We start from the raw sequence: 17649 nt of genomic DNA, 5'->3' as shown, positions 1-17649 counted from the left end.
GCTCAGTCTCTGCCCCCTTTAAGGAGCCGCTTGCACCAGCTCCACCTGCCACTCCCTCCTCAACTTTTTACTCTTCTGGAAACATTTTAAACATAATGAAATAAAACTTCCCTGTGCCACATAATGGATAGTTCTCAAGTGTCCACTGGGGACACCATGACCTAAGTCATCCCTGGCACGCTAGCAGCCCTCCTGATCAGGACCCTGGCCCCCTTACAGTTTGGTTGTCTTTTTTTTTTTTTTAATATAACTTTATTTATTTATTTTTGGCCATGTTGGGTCTTCATTGCTGCACGCGGGCTTTCTCTAGTTGCGGCGAGCGGGAGCTGCTCTTTCTTGCGGTGCGCGGGCTTCTCATTGTGGTGGCTTCTCTTGTTGTGGAGCACGGGCTCTAGGCGCGTGGGCTTCAGTAGTTGTGGCACGCGGGCTCAGTAGTTGTGACTCGCAGGCTCTAGAGCGCAGGCTCAGTAGTTGTGGCGCACAGGTTTAGTTGCTCCGCGGCATGTGGGATCTTCCCGGACCAGGGCTCGAACCCGTGTCCCCTGCATTGGCAGGTGGATTCTTAACCACTGCGCCACCAGGGAAGCCCAGTTTAGTTGTCTTTGAACACATACTACAAAATACACAGTTAGTTTTGTGGGACTTGAACTCTGTGTAAATGGAATCGTTCTGTGCAAGTAATTTGTCTTTCTTCCTCTTCACTCACCACTGTGAGGTACAAACATGTTGTTGCTTGTAGCTCTGCTCTGTCCGTTTTTCTTGTTGTATTTTATCACCATGTGACTCCTCACTGATGTATATATCCTTTCACCTCACGGGCAGTTAGTTTGTTTCCAGCTTTGGAAAACGGTGAACACTGTTGCCGTGGACTTTTTCGTGTCTCTTCCTGAGCAGTGTAAGCGTGCATCCCAGACAGCCGGTGGGATGGCTGGGATGACAGAGTCTGCCTTTCTTCAGCTTCCTTGTGTAATTCCAGACTGTGGCTCAAAGACATAAGGCACCTCCATTCCCACCTGTGTTACAAGGGTCCCAACACACCAAACTTAGCACGGACAGGCTTTTACAAAGTTCTTAGACTGATGTCTCTATGCTGGAATCTAATGTTTTAAATTTGCATTTCCCTGAATAATACAAGAATGAGTAATTTTTAATTTGTTCTTGGCCATTTGAGTTTCTTTTGTGAAGTGTTTCCTGTTAAGACTTTTGCTTTTCTTCCCCACTGACTATAGGCTTTTTTTTCTCACTAATATGTAGGATTTCTTCATAAGATAGAATTCTGCAGACTAATATGGTAGTCAGTAGTCTCATGTGGTTAAAGTCATTAAATTAAACAAATTCAGTTCCTCAGTTATACTATCCATATTGCAACTGCTCAATAGCTGCATGTGGCTTCCAGCTACCTTACTGGAAAGCAGAGAACTAGAGAACATTCGCGCCCTCACACAACGTCCATATGACAGGACAAGAGAACATTCCCCTCCTCACAGAATGTTCCACAGGACAGGACTAGAGAACATTCCCCTCCTCACAGAACGTTCCCCAGGACAGGGCTAGACAACATTCCCCTCCTCAAAGAACATTCCACAGGATAGGACAGGACTAGAGAACAGTCCCCTCCTCAGAGAACGTTCCACAGGACAGAACCAGAGAACATTCCCATCCTCACAGAACGTTTCACAGGACAGAACTACAGGACATTCTCCTCTTTACCGTCCATTCCACAGGACAGGAATAGAGAACATTCCCTTCTCACAGGTGTTCCACAGGACAGGACAGGACTAGAGAACATTCGTCTCCAACAGAATGCTCCATAGGACAGGACAAGACTAGAGAACACACGCCTCCTCATAGAGTGTTCCACACACAGCACTAGAGGACATTCCAATCCTCTCAGAACGTTCTACAGGAAAAGGCAGGACTAGAAAACATTCCCCCCTTCAGATAACTTACCACAGGGCAGAACCAGAGAACATTCCCATCCTCAGAGAACAGTCCACAGGACTGAACCAGAGAACATTCCCCTGCTCACAAAACGTTCAACAAGACAGAATCTGAGAACATTCCCCTCCACACAGAGCGTACACAGGACAGAACCTAAGAACATACCCCTCCTCTCAGAACGTTCTACAGGACAGGACAGTGATAGAGAACATTCCTCCCCTCAGAGAACTTACCACAGGACAGAACCAGAGAATATGCCCCTCCTCAGAGAACATTCCACAGGACCGAACCAGAGAACATTCCCCTCCTCACAGAACGTTCCACAGGACAGGACTAGAAGACATTCAACTCCTTACAGTCCATTCCACAGGACAGGACTAGAGTACATTCCCCTACTCACAGATGTTCCACAGGACAGAAAAGGACTAGAAAATATTCGTCTCTCACAGAACTTTCCATAGGATAGGACAGCACTAGAGAACATTCCCCTCCTCATACAATGTTCCACACACAGCACTAGAGGATATTCCCCTCCTCAAGAACGTTCTACAGAGCAGGAAAGGACTAGAGAACATTCCCCTCTTCACCGAACGTTCCACAGGACAGAACAGCAATAGAGAACATTCCCCTCCTCCTAGAAAGGACTAGAGAACATTCCCCTCCTCACAGAATGTTTCACAGGACAGAACCAGAGAATATTCCCCTCATCACACAACATTACTTAGGACAGGACTAGTTAACATTCCCCTCTTCACCCAAATTTCTACAGGAAAGGACAGGACAGGAGTAGAGAACATTCCCTTCCTCGCAGAACGTTCCACAGTACATAACCTGAGGACATTCACCTCCTCTAGGAACGTTCCACAGGACAGAACCTTAGAATATTCCCATCCTCTCACAACGTTCGATAGGACATGACGGCTATAGAACATTCCTCTCCTCACAGAACGTTCACAGGACAGGACTAGAGGACATTCCCCTCCTCACAGAACGTTCCACAGGACGGAACCTGAGAATATTCCCCTCCTCACAGAACGTTCACAGGACAGGAGTAGAAAACATTCCCCACCTCACAGAACGTTCCACAAGACAGGACTGGAGGACATTCCCCTCCTTACAGTCTATTCTACAGGACACCACTAGAGAATATTCCCCTACTCACAGATGTTCCACAGGACAGGACAGGAGTAGAGAAATTCGTCTCTCACAGAACGTTCTGTACGAGAGGACAGGACTAGAGAACACTCCCCTCCTCAAAGAATGTTCCACACAGAGCACTAGAGGATATTCCCCACCTCTCAAAACGTTCTACAGGACAGGAAAGGTCTAGAGAACATTCCCCTCCCCCGAGAACATTCTACAGGACAGGGTGGGAATAGAGAATATTCCCCTCCTCATAGAATGTTCCACACACAGGACTAGAGAACATTCCCCTCCTCACAGAATGCTCCACAGGACAGAACCAAAGAACATTCCTCTCCTCACAAAACATTCACAGGACAGGACTACAGAACATCCCCCCCCCCCCACACAGAACGTTCCACAGGACAGAATCAGAGAACATTCCACTCACCTCAGAATGTTCTACAGAACAGGACAGGACTAGAGAACATTCCCCTCCTCAAAGAACATTCCACAGGATAGGACAGGACTGGAGAACACTCCCCTCCTCACAGGATAGAACCAGAGAACATTCCCATCCTCAAAGAACGTTCCATAGGACAGTACCAGAGAACATTCTCCTTCTCTCAGAATGTTGTACAGGACACGACAGGACTAGAGAACATTCCCCTCCACACAGAACGTTCCACACGACAGAACATGAGAATATATCCCTCCTCTCAGAACGTTCTACAGGACAGGATAGGACTAGAGAACATCCCCCCCCTCAGAGAACTTACCACAGGGCAGAACCAGAGAACATTCCCCTCCTCAGAGAACATTCCACAGGACCGAACCAGAGAACATTCCCCTCTCACAACGTTCCACGGGACAGGACAGCAATAGGGAACATTCCCCTCCTCCTAGAATGTTCCACACAAGGGACAAGAGGACATTCCCCTCCTCACAGAATGTTACACAGGACAGAACCAGAGAATATTCCCCTCCTCACACAACACTCCTTAGGACAGGACTAGGGAACATTTCCCTCTTCACAGAACGTTCAACAGAAAAGGACAGGACAGAACCTGAAAACATTCCCCTCCTCACAGACCGTTCACAGGACAGGACTGGAGAACATTCCCCTCCTGACAGAAAGTTCCACAGGACAGACCCTGAGAACATTCCCCTCCTCTCACAACGTTCTATAGGACAGGACAGGGCGAGAGAACATTCCCATCCTCACAGAACGTTCACAGGACAGGACTAGAGGACATTCCCCTCCTCACAGAACGTTCCACAGGACAGAACCTGAGAACATTCTCCTTCTCTTAGAAAGTTCTATAGGACAGGACAGGACCAGACTAGGGGACATTCCCCTGTTCACAGAACGTTCCATTGGACAGAACCTGAGAACATTCCCCTCCTCTCAGTACGTTCCACAGGACAGAAGCTGAGAACATTCCCCTCTTCTCAGAACGTTTTACAGGTTAGCACAGGACCATATAGAGAACATTCCCCTCCTCACAGATCGTTCCTTAGGACAGAACATGAGGAAATTCCAATCCTCTCAGAACGTTCTACAGAACAGGACAAGTCTAGCGAACACTCCCGTGCTCACAGAAGCTTCCACAAGACTGAACCAGTAACATTATCCTCCTCTCAGAACATTCCACAGGACAGGAATAGAGAACATTCCCCTCCTCACAGAACGTTCCATAGGAAAAAACTTGAGTATCTTGCCCTTCTCTCAGAACGTTCTACAGGACAGGACAGGAATAGCGAACATTCTCCTCTACACATAACATTCCACGGGACAGGAGAAGAGAAAATACCCCTCTCAGAACGTTCCACACGACAGATCCTGAGAAGCTTCACATGCTACAGAATGTTCTACAGGACAGGACAGGACTAGAGAACATTCCCTTCCTCAGAGAACATATTACAGGACAGAACCAGAGAACATTGCCCTCCTCACAGAACGTTCGCAGGACAGGAGTTGAAAACATTGCCCACCTCACACAACGTTCCACAGGACAGGACTAGAGGACATTCCCCTCCTCACAGAACATTCCACAGGACAGACCAGAGAACACTCCCCTCCTCATAGAACGTTCCAAAGGACAGAACCAGAGAACCTTCCCCTCCTCTCAGAAGGTTCTACAGAAGAGGACTAGACAACATTCCCCTCCTAAAAGAATGTTCCACACGACACAACCTGAGAACATTCCCCTGCTCTCAGAACGTTCTAGAGGACAGAACAGCACTAGAGAACATTCGCCTTCTCACACATCGTTCCACAGGAGAGAACCAAGAACATTCCCCTCCTCTCAGAACTTTCTACAGGACAGGACTAGAGAACAATCACCTCCTCACAGAACGTTCCACAGGAGAGAAGCAGAGAACATTCCTCTGCTCTCAAAACGTACTACAGGACAGGACAGCACTACAGAACATTCGCCTCCTAACAGAACGTTCCACAGGACAGAACCAGATAACATTCCCCTTCTCAGAGAACATTCCACACGACAGCACTAGAGAACATTCTCCTTCTCACAAAACGTTCCACAGGACAGAACCTGAGAACATTCCCTTCCTCTCAGAATGTTCTACAGGAGAGTACAAGACTAGAGAATATTCTCCTCCTCACAGAACTTTCCACAGGACAGAACTAGAGAACATTCCCTCCTCACAGAACGTTCCACCAGACAGAACCTGACTACTTTCCCCTCCTCAAAGAACGTTCCACAGGTCAGAACCTGAGAACATTCCACTCCCCTCAGAACGTTCTACATGACAGGACAGGACTACCAAACATTAACCTCCTAACAGAACATTCCACAGGACAGGACTAGAGAACATCCCGCTCCTCACAAAACGTACCACAGGACAAAACCCGAGAACATTCCCTCCCTCACAGAACGTTCTACAGGACAGGACAAAACTAGAGATCATTCCCCTCCTCACAGAACGTTCTACAGGAAAGGACAGGACAGGATTAGAGAACATTCTCTTCCTCACAAAACGTTCGAGAGTACATAACTGAGAACATTCACCTCCTCTAAGAAAGTTCCAGAGGACAGAACCTGAGAACATTCCCCTCTTCTCAGAACGTTCTACAGGAGAGGACAGGACTATACTAGAAAAAATTCCCCTCCTCACAGAACGTTCCACAGGATGGAACATGAGAAAATTCCAATCCTCTCAGAACGTTCTACAGAACAGAGCCGGTCTAGAGAACATGCCCCTGCACACAGAAGCTTCCACAAGGCGGAACCAGGTAACATTCCCCTCCTCTCAGAACGTTCTACAGGACACGAATAGAGAACATTCCCCTCCTCCAGAACATTCACAGGACAGAACCAGAAAACATTTCCCTCCTCACAGAACGTTCTGAAAGACAGAACCAGAGACCATTCCCCTCCTCTCAGAACGTTCTACAGGACAGGACAGGACTAGAGAACATTCCCCTCCTCACATAACATTCCAGAGGAGAGAACCAGAGAAAATTCCCCTCCTCTCAGAACTTTCTACAGGACAGGACTAGAGAAAATTCATATCCTGACAAAACGTATCTTAGAACAGAACCTGAGAACGTTCCCCTCCTCACAAAACATTCCACAAGACAGCACTAGAGAACATTCCCCTCCTCGCAGAACGTTCTAGAGGACAGGACAAGACTAGAGAACATTCCCCTCCTCACAGAACATTCCACAGGATAGAACCAGAGAACATTCCCCTCCTCACAGAACGTTCCACAGGACAGAACCTTAGAACATTCCCCTCGTCTCAGAACGTTCTACAGGACAGGAGAGGACTAGAGAACATTCCCCTCCTCACAGAACGTTCCACAGGACAGAACCGGAGAACATTCCCCTCCTCATAGAACGTTCACCGGACAGGAGTAGAAAACATTCCCGTCCTCATAGAATGTTCCACACGACAGAAATTGAGAACATCCTCTGCTCTCAAAACGTTCCACAGAACAGAACAGGACTAGAGAATATTCCCCTCCTCACAGAACGTTCCACAGGACAAAACCAGAGAACATTCCCCTCCTCTCAGAATGTTCTACAGGACAGGACAGGACTAGAGAACATTCCTCTCCTCACAGAACGTTCCGCAGGATAGAAGCAGAGAACATTCCCCTCCTCACGGAACATTCCACAATACAGAAACAGAGAACATTCCCTTCCTCACAAAACGTTCCACAGGACACGACCAGTGGACATTCCCCTCCTCACCGAACGTTCCACAGGACAGAACCAGAGAACATTCCCCTCCTCTCAGAACGTTCTGCAGGATAGTACTAGAGAACATTCCCCTCCTAACACATTGTTCCACACGACAGAACCTGAGAACATTCCCCTGCTCTCAGAACGTTCTACAGGACAGGACAGGTCTAGAGAACATTCCCCTCCTCAGAGAACTTATCACAGGAAAAAACCAGAGCATATTCCCCTGTCACAAAACGTTCCACAAGACAGAACCAGAGAACACACCCCTCCTCACAGAACGTTCCACAGGCAGGACTAGAGGACATTCCCCTCCCTACAGTCCATTCTACACGACAGGAGTAGAGTACATTCCCCTACTCACAGATGTTCCAAAGGACAAGACAGGACTAGAGAACATTCCTCCCCTCATACAATGTTCCACACACAGCATGAGAGAACATTCCCCTCCTCTCAGAAGGTTCTACAGGACAGGAAAGGACTAGAGAACATTCCCCTCCTCACAGAATGTTGCAGAACACAGAACCTGAGAACATTCCCCTCCTCTCAGAACGTTCTACAGGAAAGGACAGGACAGGAATAGAGAACATTCCCCTCCTCACAGAACGTTCACTGGACAGGACTGCAGAACATTCCTCTCCTCACAGAAAGTTCTACAGGACAGGACAGGAGTAGAGAACATTCCCCTCCTCACATAACGTTCCACAGGACAGAAAAAGACAACATTCCCCTCCTCTCAGAAAGTTCTACAGGACCTCACTAGAGAAAATTCCCCTCCTCACAGAACATTCCACAGGACAGACTCTTAGAACACTCCCCTATTCTCAAAACGTTCTACAGGACAGGACATGACTAGAGAACATTCCCCTCCTCACAGAACTTTCTACAGGACAGGACAGGACAGGACTAGAGAACATTCCCTTCCTCACAGAACGTTCTGAAGGACGGAACCTGAGAATATTCCCCTCTTCTGAACGTTCTACAGGACAGGACAGGACTAGAGAACATTCCCCTCCTCACACAACGTTCCACAGGACAGAACCAAAGAACATTTCCCTTCTCTCTGAAAGTTCTACAGGACAGGACTAGAGAACATTCCCTTCCTCACAGAACGTTCCATAAGACAGAACCTGAAAACATTCCCCTCCTCTTAAAACGTTCTACAGGACAGGAGAGGACTAGAGAACATTCCCTCCTCACAGAACATTCCACAGGACATAAAATGAGAACATTCCCCTCCTCACAGATCGTTCCACAGGACAGAACCTGAAACAAGTCCCCTCCTCTCAGATAGTTCTACTGGACAGGACAGGACTAGAGAACATTCCTCTCCTCACAGAACATTCACAGGCCAGGACAGGACTAGAGAACATTCCCCTCCTCACTGAATGTTCTACAGGACAGAACATGACAACATTCCCCTCCTCTCAGAACGTTCACAGGACAGGACAGGACTAGAGAACATTCCCCTCCTCAAAGAACGTTCACAGGCCAGGACAGTACTAGAGAACATTCCCCTCCTCACTGAATGTTCTACAGGACAGAACATGACAACATTCCCCTCCTCTCAGAACGTTCACAGGACAGGACAGGACTAGAGAACATTCCCCTCCTCACAGAACGTTCCACAGGACAGAACCAGTGAACATTCTCCTCCTCACAGGACATTACACAGGACAGGACAGGAATAGGGAACATTCCCTTCCTCATAGAATGTTCCACACACAAGACTAGAGGACATTCCCCTCCTCACAGAATGTTACACAGGGCAGAACTAGAGATCATTCCTCTCCTCACAGAACATTCCACAGGATGGGACTAGAGAACATTCCCCTCCTCACAGAACGTTCCACAGGACAGAACCTGAGACAAGTCCCCTCCTCTCAGATAGTTCTACTGGACAGTACAGGACTAGATAACATTCCACAGGACAGAACCTGAGAACATTCCCCTCCTCACAGAACGTTTCACAGCACGGAACCTGAGAACATTCCCCTCCGCACAGAGAGTTCCACAGGACAGAAGCTGAGACAATTCCCCTCCTCTCAGATAGTTCTACTGGACAGGACAGGACAGGACTAGAAAACATTCCACAGGACAGGACTAGAGAACATTCCCCTCCTCACAGAACGTTCCATAGGACAGAACCTGAGAACATTCCCCTCCTCACCGAACGTTCTACAGGACAGGACAGGACTAGAGAACATTCCCTCTTTACAGAACGAACCACAGGACAGAATCAGAGAACAATCACCTCCTCACAGAACATTCTACAGGATAGGACCACAGAACACTCCCCTCGCCTCAGAAGGTTCTACAGGACAGGACTAGAGAACATTCCCCTCCTCACAGAACGTTCCACAGCATGGAACCTGAGAACATTCCCTCATCTCACAAAGTTCTAGAGGACAGGACAGGACAGGAGTAGAAGACATTCCCTTCCTCACAGAACGTTCCACAGCACTGAACCTGAGAATATCCACCTCCTCTCAGAACGTTCTACAGGACAGGATAGGAGAGGACTAGAGAACATTCCCTTCCTCAGAGGACATTCCACAGGACAGTACTTGAGAACATTCCCCTCCTCTCAGAACATTCCACAGGACAGAACCTGAGAACACTCCTCTCCTCTCAGAACGTTCCACAGGACAGAACCTGAGAACATTCCCCTCCTCTCAGAACATTCCACAGGACAGAACCTGAGAACACTCCTCTCCTCTCAGAACGTTCCACAGGACAGAACCTGAGAACATTCCCCTCCTCACAGAACGTTCCACAGGACAGGATTAGAAGATATTCAACTCCTTACAATCCATTTCACAGGACAGGAGTAGAGTACATTGCCCTACTCACAGATGATCTACAGGACAGGACAGAACTAGAGAACATTCTTCTCTCACAGAACTTCACATAGGAAAGGACAGGACTAGAGAACATTCCCTTCCTCATAAAATGTTCCATACACAGCACTAGAGGACATTCACCTCCTCTAAGAATGTTCTACAGGACAGGAAAGGACTAGAAAACATTCCCATCCTCACAGAACTTTCCACAGAACAGGACAACAATAGAGAACATTACCCTCCTCCTAGAATGTTCCACACAAAGAACAAGAGGACATTCCCCTCCTCAGAGAACGTTCCACAGGACAGAACCAGAGAACATTCCCCTCCTCAGAGACCGTTCCATAGGACAGAACCTGAGAATATTCCCCTCTTCTCAGAATGTTCTACAGGACAGGACAGGACTAGAGAACATTCCTCTCCTCACAGAACATTCCGCAGGATAGAAGCAGAGAACATTCCCCTCCTCACAGAACATTCCACAGGACAGAACCAGAGAACATTCCCTTCTTCACAAAACGTTCCACAGGATAGGACCAGTGGACATTCCCCTCCTCACCAAACGTTCCACAGGACAGAACCAGAGAACATTCTCCTCCTCTTAGAACGTTCTGCAGGACAGAACCTGAGAACATTCCCCACGTCTCAGAACGTTTTACATTACAGAACCTGAGAACATTCCCCTCCTCACAGAACGTTCACAGGACAGGACTAGAAAACATTCCCCTTCTCATAGAACGTTCCACACGACAGAAACTGAGAACATTTCCCTGCTCTCAAAACGTTCCACAGGACAGGACAGGACTAGAGAATATCCCCCTCCACATAGAACGTTCCACAGGAATGAACCAGAGAACATTCCTCTCCTCACAGAATATTCCACAGGACAGGACAGGAATAGGGAACATTCCCTTCCTCATAGAATGTTCCACACACAAGACTAGAGGACATTCCCCTCCTCACAGAATGTTACACAGGACAGAACTAGAGATCATTCCTCTCCTCACAGAACATTCCACAGGGCAGGACAGCAATAGAGAACATTCCCCTCTTAATGGAATCTTCCACAAACATGTATAGAGGACATTCCCCTCCACACAGAATTTTCCACAGGACAGAACCTGAGAACATTCTCCTCCTCACAGAACGTTCCACAGGACAGAAGCAGATAACGTACCCCTCCTCTCAGAATGTTCTACGGGAAAGGACAGGACAGGAATAGAGAACATTCCCCTCCTCACAGAACGTTCACTGGACAGGACTGCAGAACATTCCCCTCCTCACAGAAGGTTCCCCAGGACAGAACCAGAGAACATTCTGCTTCTCTCAGAAAGTTCTACAAGACAGGACAGGAATAGAGAACATTCCCCTCCTCACATAACTTTCCATAGGAAAGAAAAAGACAACATTCCCCTCCTCTCAGAAAGTTCTACAGGACCTCACTAGAGAAAATCCCCCTCCTCACAGAACGTTCCAGAGGATAGAACCAGAGAACATTCCCCTCCTCACAACATTCCACAGTACAGACTCTTTGAACACTCCCCTATTCTCAAAACGTTCTACAGGACAGGACATGACTAGAGAACATTCCTCTCCTCAAAGAACTTTCTACAGGACAGGACAGGACAGGACTAGAGAACATTCCCTTCCTCACAGAACGTTCCAAAGGATGGAACCTGAGAATATTCCCCTCTTCTGAACGTTCTACAGGACAGGACAGGACTAGAGAACATTCCCCTCCTCAGAGAATGTTCCACAGGACAGAACATGAGAACAGTCCACTCATCACAGAACGTTCCACAGGACAGAACTATAGAAAATTCCCCTCCTCGCAGAACATTACACAGGACAGGACTAGAGAACATTCCCCTCCTCACAAAACGTTCCACAGGACAGAAATTGAGAACATTCCCCTCCTCACAGAACGTTCCACAGGACAGAACCAGTGAACATTCCCCTCCTCACAGAACGTTCAGAGGACTGGACTAGAGAACATTCTCCTCCTCACAGACCGTTCCACAGGACAGAACCTGAGAACATTCCCCTCCTCATAGAACGTTCACAGGACAGGACTAGAAAACATTCCCCTCATCATAGAACGTTCCACACGACAGAAATTGAGAACATTTCCCTGCTTTCAAAACGTTCCACAGGACAGGACAAGACTAGAGAATATTCCCCTCCTCACAGAACGTTCCATAGGAATGAACCAGAGAACATTCCTCTCCTCACAGAATATTCCACAGGACGGGACAGGAATAGGGAACATTCCCTTCCTCATAGAATGTTCCACACACAAGACTAGAGAACGTTCCCCTCCTCACAGAATGTTCCACAGGACAAAACCCGAGAACATTCCCCTCGTCACAAAACTTTCTACAGGCCAGGCCAGGCCAGGCCTGGAGAACATTCCCCTCCTCACAGCACGTTCCACAGGCAAGAACTTGAGAACATTCCCCTCTTCTGAGAACGTTCTACAGGACAGGACAGCACTAGAGACATTCCCGTCCTTACTGAATGTTCCACAGGACAGGACAGGACTAGAGAACATTTGTCTCTCACAGAACGTTCTAAAGGACAGGACAAGACTAGAGAACGTTCCCCTCCTCACAGAACGTTCATAGGACAGAAATAGAAAACATTCCCCTCCTCAGAGAACGTTCCACAGGACAGAACCTGAGAACAGTACCCTCCTGTCAGAACGTTCTACAGGAGAGGACAGGACAGGAGTAGAGAACATTCCCCTCCTCATAGAATGTTCCACAGGACAGAACATGAGAACATTCCCCTGCTCTTAGAACGTTCACAGGACAGGACTCGACAACATTCCCCTCCTCACAGAACGTTCCACAGGACAGAACCTGAGAACATTCCCCACCTCACAGAACGTTCCACAGGACAGAACCTGAGAACATTCCCTACCTCACAGAACGTTCACAGGACAGGACTAGAGAACATTCCCCTCTTCTCAGAACGGTCCACAGGACAGAACCAGTGAACATTCCCCTCCTCACAGAACGTTCACAGGACTGGACTAGGGAACATTCCCCTCCTCACAGAACGTTCACAGGGCAGAACCAGAGAACATTCCCCTCTGCACAGAAAATGCCACAGGACAGAACCAGAGAACATTCCCCTCTTCACAGAACGTACACAGGACAGAAATTAAGGACATTCCCTTCCTCTCAGAACGTTCTACAGGACAGGACAGGAAACGAGTAGTGGACAATCCCCTCTCACCCAACGTTCCACAGGACAGCCCTAGAGAATATTCCCCTCCAACAGAAGGTTCCACAGGACAGAACCAGAGAACATTCCCCTCCTCTCCGAACGTTCTACAGGACAGGACAGGACTAGAGAACATTCCCTCCTCACAGAACGTTCCACAGGACAGAATCAGAGAATAATCACCTCCTCACAGAACATTCTACAGGATAGGACCACAGAACACTCCCCTCGTCTCAGAACGTTCTACAGGACAGGAGTAGAGAACATTCCCCTCCTCACAGAACATTCCACAGGACAGAACTAGAGAACAATCCCTCCTCACAGAACGTTCTACAGGACAGGACAGAACTGGAGATCATTCGCCTCCTAACAGATCATTCCACAGGACAGGACTAGAGAACATTCCCCTCCTCAGAGAACGTTCCACAGGACAGAACCTGAGAACATTCCCCTCCTCACAGAACGTTCCACAGGACAGAACCTGAGAACTTTCCCCTCGTCTCAGAACGTTCTACAGGAGAGGACTAGAGAACATTCCCCTCCTCACAGCTGATTCTACTGTCCAGTGCGGTTCCAGACGTTTGTCTATGTCCGTCACGTGTTACTAGTCCGTCTTTCTATTTATAGCCTCTTCACTTTTTCTTTTTTGGTTCTTTTGATGCATGGATGTTTTTGAATTTAATCAATCTTTTCTTTTTTTATTGAGGGCCTTTTGTGTCTTTAGGAATTTCTTCCTATTTCTAGGTCATGAGGATATTCTTTTAAATGCTTTAGATTTCTGCCTTTCACATTTAGGCTTTAATTTACTTGGAGCTGATTTTCATGCATAGGGAGTTATGGGTCTAATTTTATTTTTTTCCCTGTCGATTGCCAGTTGTCTTAGCACTGTAGCACAAAATCTCTCCTTCCTCCCTTGCTGTGTGTGTCACCTTCACAGTTTCATATTTGTTTCCTATGACCTTTCCTCTTTTCAATCAGTTTCAACGCTCTTTCAATGTCCATTACTCAACCATAACTTCTAGTGCTCAGATTGTCAGTCCCCACCACCCCTCCCCACCATGTCTAATGGATAATTTTGAATCCTTATCTTTTGTGAATTCTCAGTAGCACAGCTGACCATTCCGATTTTGAAGTATTTTCTCCCATAGGCTTCTGGAACGGTACCCTCTCCTGGTTTTCTTCTTTGTTGGCTGTAACTCCTTCCTGACCTTTAAATGTAAGGGAACATCAAGACATAGTCCTAACCCCTGATCTCCTCCTCATTATCCTTGGTCATCTCATCTATTTGCAAGGTTTCCAATTCCAACTACATGCCAAGGATTCTTGCCCTATCAGGGACTGATTCAGTGATTAGCAGGCCTAATCCAAATCGGAGAGGTTTGATGGTGCTTCCAGAAATTTTCTTCCTTGTTCTTAAGAGCAAGGAACGGAAAGTAAGGTCACATTCCCACTGGACATGAATGTCTGGCCCTCGTTGCTGTTGGTAGCGCTCTGCACAGGAGACCCACCTGACCTTTAGACTGTCATGTGAACCAATAAGATTCGTTATTTTTAAAGCCACTTGGAGTCCTATTTCTGTCCCGCGTGGCAGAAAGCACTGTAATGAAGACAACTCCCGAATTAGCAGGTCGAAGCCCGATGTCTCCTGAGCGCCAGGCGTCTGTCCCTCTCTAAAGGCCAGTCTGACATCTTCACTTGGTTCTCTCATAATCACCTCAAACTTAAGAGGCCCCGAAGTGAACTCCTTCTCTCTTCCCCAAACCTCCTCTTCCTCTAGTGTTTTCATCACGGTAAGTGGCAACACCAGCTATGAAATTGCTCTTGCCAGAAACATTGGGGTCATCCACTATTCCTTTCTTCTTTTCTCCCATCCAACCCAGGACAAAGTCCAGCCAAAGCCAGCTCTGAAATACTCACTGGATTTGTCCCCTTCTCTCCTTGCCCACTGTAGCCACTCTGGCCCACGCTGCCCACCTCTCTCCCCTGCACGACTGGAATGACCCTAACTGCCCACCACCCTGCCCCTCACTCTGTGTTCCTTACAGCTGCCAGTGATTTCTTTTTAAATCAGTTATTCTTTCACCCCAGTGTGAGCTGGGGATCTGGGCACTTACTGAATGCCTCTGCTTCCAGGTTGGTCAGGAGCGGTCTTATCTGAGGCTCGGCCAGGCAGGATCTGCACCCAAGCTCACCCATGTGGCCTTTGGCAGAATTAGGTCCTCACCGGCTCTGGTTTGGAGGCTGCTCTCAGTTCACTGCCCCGGGGGCCACTCGGCAGGGCAGCTGGCTTCCACCACTCAGCTGTGCCCCGCAGTGCCTGGCAGCCTGGGTTCAGTAATCGATGCCTAGTTATCCTGACGCTGAAGTGAATTCCAGTTGTAAACATGTGTCTGTATACCTTCCTGTTGCCAGCAATATTAAGGTGGAAACCGGGCTGCATCCCTTCCCTGTTATACAGCCTTCAGTGGCTTCCATCCCAAACTCCTGATGGTGCCTGACGCCGTGCCAGTTACCCAAGCTCATGTCACGCTGTGGCGTTCCTTACCTGCCCCACTGGACTTCCCTGAGTGTGCCCGGTTCTCTCCTGACTCTGCCTGGATAACTCTCACCTACCCTCCAGGCCTCGGCTTAATTACTACTTCTTCGGATCCCTGGGTTTCTTCTTCCACCGCAGCCAGTACAGCACACGCTACAGATTGAAATCATATATGTATATATTTATGGCATCATTTGATCAATATCTGCCTCCCTCTCTGAAGTCAAGCCAGGGACTGTATCAGTTTTGCTTACCACTGTATTTCCACCCACTAACATGATATCTGATTGTAACAGACACTCACATATTAACATAAAAAATTTTTTTTTGAATTTCAGTCAATCATAGGAGAGTATTTAAGTGTCCTTCAATGCGTGAAATTGACAGGGAACATTTGCATTCCTTAAGCTCCACAGTGAAGATTTTCTGTTCCCCACAAAGCAGTTTGAGTCACTTGGCTACTATGCAGGTGGCAATAATATGAATTTTTGGTGTGGGCCGGGCATAGATATAATGGACACTTCTCTAAAACATGCAACTGAAAGAGAAGTTGAAGTACAGACTAATCTTTTAATCCATGTACTTAATACCAATCTGGGTGATAGCAAAATCAGAAGCCTACATATGCAACAGATTTTTTTTTTTTAAATACAACCAAGACATTTTAAATACAGGAATAAAACAAATGAAAAACTAGGAATCATGGATACCCTTAGAAGCTGGATCTTGAACATAAAAGCTTTAAATTGTTTCCTGTTTTATGTCTTTCATTACTTTCCTTTATCCTAATTTTCTCTCTTTTGGCTAGTCTATATTGCTAAATTACAGTCAGATTTTCTGAGCCTGTCAAAGAAATTTCAGCTGTTCCCCCCTGCCCCCCACCTTAAACACATTGCAGAGATTTATCATTGTGCTTCAAAATAAGTGAATATTCTGAGGTTTCTTTTAACTATATATTAAGTTTTTTCTTACTAGCAGTTCCTGATCCTGCTGGTTTCTACTGATTTATCTGGCAAAGGGAAGCATGAGTCTTGTAACTACTGCCAGGAACACTGTTACTACAGACCTCAGGTCACTCTTTACCTGGTTCTGTGGGAATGAAGGGAGACAACAGCATGGATGAAGCATGGACCCTGAGCCAGACTGCCCACTTCAAACTCTAGCTTCATCAGTTACTAGCTGTAATTGATGACGCTTGGCAAGTGACTTAATCCATCAGTGCCTCAGATTCCTCGTCTGTAAAATGGGGATGAAAAACAGCACTTAACTCACAGCGTTGTTATGGAGATAAAATAAGTTACTTTTCATAAAACTCTTGGAGCAGTTTCTGGTAGAGAGTAAGCACTATATATATATATATATATATATATATATGCTTGTTAAATAACTTATACTCATATTTCCTTTTTGGAGAGTTTTTTAAAAAAGTTCTTCTATCTTCAGGACTATACCCTCTAGCTAGAACTTGAGGATTTGGAATATAGATCGTATACATAACACACTCGAGACATGTTGACTATTTCATGCTGGGTACAGATAGATAATACAGCTTTTCTGGGTATTTTAGGTATTTCACCTACAAAATGGTAATATCTCTAGTCCTGTCTGCCTCACAGGATTGCTCTGAAGATAAAATAAAGCAGTACAAGAAAGCGACCTGAAGAGTGTGACCACGTTCTCGTGCACCACTGTGGACATAAGGACACATACACACCCTTATAATATTTCTAAGATTTTGGGGAAGTATTGTGGGGTAATTTAACTA

The 17649-nt window shown here is 46.9% G+C and overlaps 1 long non-coding RNA gene across 1 annotated transcript in view; it reads left to right on the top strand.

Annotated features, from left to right (window-relative positions):
- LOC133085651 (uncharacterized) overlaps positions 1–17649 on the top strand; it is a 57685-nt gene that overhangs the window by 31476 nt on the left and 8560 nt on the right. The gene's annotated exons all lie outside the window — the stretch shown is intronic.

Source organism: Eubalaena glacialis, chromosome 1 (genome assembly GCF_028564815.1).
Source record: "Eubalaena glacialis isolate mEubGla1 chromosome 1, mEubGla1.1.hap2.+ XY, whole genome shotgun sequence".
NCBI lineage: Eukaryota > Metazoa > Chordata > Mammalia > Artiodactyla > Balaenidae > Eubalaena > Eubalaena glacialis.
The sequence above is the reverse complement of the archived record's forward strand: the minus strand, read 5'-3'. Positions and strand labels throughout refer to the sequence as shown.